Source organism: Pinus tabuliformis, chromosome 1_2 (assembly GCF_031772625.1).
Source record: "Pinus tabuliformis cultivar Carrire ecotype Pingquan chromosome 1_2, CPIR1, whole genome shotgun sequence".
Classification (NCBI taxonomy): Eukaryota; Viridiplantae; Streptophyta; class Pinopsida; order Pinales; family Pinaceae; genus Pinus; species Pinus tabuliformis.
The window spans coordinates 762,039,952-762,042,702 of record NC_142298.1 but is presented as its reverse complement, the minus strand read 5'-3'; positions in this window follow the sequence as shown (position 1 = coordinate 762,042,702).

The window sequence follows — 2,751 nt, the reverse complement described above, 5'->3', positions numbered from 1 at the left end:
TCATAATAGCAAACGCACCTCCTCTGGAGTTTTCTATATAACGATAAACACTTCATTTTGTATTCCACTTATTCGTGCTCAACAAAACAAGGCATCTACAACAAATACATAATAAGATATTAAAATCAATATACAATTTAAACTGGAGAACTGAATACAATAATTAATCAAAATATGAAACATACTTGTCTTTGAGTTTTGTTATATAAGGGGGGACAATCCATTTTGTATTTCATGTATCCATAATTTTGATGGATTGAACTAAATATAACTTACTACACACTAACAAATGCGCTTTAATTGTTTCAGTGAATATTTACACTAGAACACACTGAATTCAACAAAAGCCTTTATTTATTTTAGTAAGAATTTAGACCATAACACATTGAATTGCCATGGTGGGAGCCCTTCCTCAAGAGAGAGCTTTTGAAATAGAAAATTGAGCAAACTTACTCTAAGAACTTGTGACAAGGGTTAGCTAAGATAGCCTTGAAGCTATCTACATATCAAATTGTTTAGAGCAATTCAATATAGTCATGTCATAGTAATTTGAATGAATAATCTTCTGCATACTCGTGTAAAAGCCAACATTTTGGCTGTTTGTTTTAGAGATTCATAGTGAGGAGTTATTGCAAAGCATGCCAAACCCAATTCTTTGACTATCGCTAATGCTTATGGTTTGGAGATAGTTTTTGATACCTTCTAGGTGATTTCAGGGCTTCCTAAATTGCTCGATACTTCTAGGTGATTTCAAGGCTTCCTCAATTGCTCGATACTTCTAGGTGATCTCAGGGATTTTCAATTGCCGGTCATATGTCAAGAGGAAAGGGTTACTAGTTTTGAGCTAGAACTTCAAGGAAAAACATCTATTGTTTCAGCAACTTCTTATTTAGATAGTGGATTTGTGTGCATAAGGCCGAGCTGTGGAGCACACATCAACAAAGCTACTAGGAAAAAAGGTGATTTGGTCATATTTTATAGTACCCACTGGATTTTCTATAATTGTAGCCACAATGTTCTTTAGGTTCTTTTGGTCACAAAAGGGTTAATATTGTCTATATGGAAATTGGAGAAACATTTGGTCATTTAGTTTGATATAAATCCCATCGGTGATGATCCTATGTGGGTTAGATCAATGGGTTGTTACAAGGCAGAGTAATGGAGCCCTAGCTCATCTTATGAAAGGAGCCATACGGTTGACAAGAGGGCATATCCAAATAACACAAGGAGTAGACTTCTTAATGGCACTAGAAGGCTACTAGTGGGCAAATCCGTGAGCCAAAGTTCAGTTACACAAATGCAGTTGTGATTATTGATAGTGGCAATTCAAGATGCAAGTTCAGTGATCAGTAGATTGCGAGGCAAGGGGACGCGCCAGATGTGTTCAAGGTACGTGGACTGAAAGGGCTATAGTGCGTGTTGTCAACAAGTAGGTCAAATGTAATTTGTCTAGGGTAGATTGGTGGTCATAGCAATTGCCACCAAGCCCTAGTTGTGTCCTTATATCAAGGTTGTATGTAAGGGACATGATCCCTAGTACGAGAGCGCTAAGATTGTTGTATTACAATTTGTAACATAGCAAGTAGAGGGTTTTAAAAGTTAAAAATTGTCATGTGCACTAGTTGATTCACTGACGTATGTTATTTCGTTGTGAAAAGTAGAAGTGTTGTCGCATTTGAGTGTGTTTGTGTTCGCGATTTTAGACTCAAACTAGATTCTTGAGTGTCGTGGAAAAATCAACAAGCTTACGCTTGAATTAAGCACACAAAGCTGCCCTCTATTGGCTAATATTATAAAAGCAACAATCATGAAAATAAGCACTGAAGATGTGAACCTAAGTATAAATTTTCTATTACATATCAAAGTTTTAGGAAAAACTCTTGAATCTCACACACTTGAGAAAAATCATACTATCTTGAAACCATTACAAAAGGAGAAATCATTGTGCAAAAATTAAATATTTAAGTGTAGTATAGGACAACAATATTTTGTAGGATAAAAGTATGGTTCACCCATTCTTTGTGGCATGTTTGAAGAATTTATATTGTATCTTCACCACTTGACCTTTGTATATTATACAATTCTAGTCGTTCACTACATAAAACAGATCATTATAGCTGATTATGAGAGCATAGATAAAACATAATAAATTGAATAACAAACAAGTGGAGCCACAAATTAGCAAAAGATACATTTAAGTGAAATATACTGCATATAGCTATGTTAACTCACCTTCATTTATGAATAATAACCTCCATTTTCTCTATCTGCTTCCTTTATTTCTTTCTTTGTCTCATTCCTTCATTTCCTTTTCCACACCCAACAAATGAAACCAAGATCAAAGTACAAAAAAGGTGAAAAAAAAGAAAACAAAGGAAAACGAGTACAACACACCCAACAAATGAAACCAAGAACAAACTACAAAAAATGAGCAAAAAAAAAAAACAAAGGAAAATAAGTACAACTCAAAGCATGGCCATGCTCAAACTCTGAAAACAAAACATTAAGACAAGAACAAAAAAAAAATGCAAATATCCCCTTTGCACATCATGTCTCCTACAATGTGTTCTCCTCTGCTCAAAGGAAAAAAAGTGGGTTGAACAAGGTTAAAATATACACACAATTAGTAACGGTAAGCATATTTCAAAACCAATAATTATTCATAATAGAAAACGCACCTCCCATAGAGTTTGTTGGGCACTCTCTTTTGTATTCCACTTGTTCCTGCTCATCAAAACAAGCCATCTACAA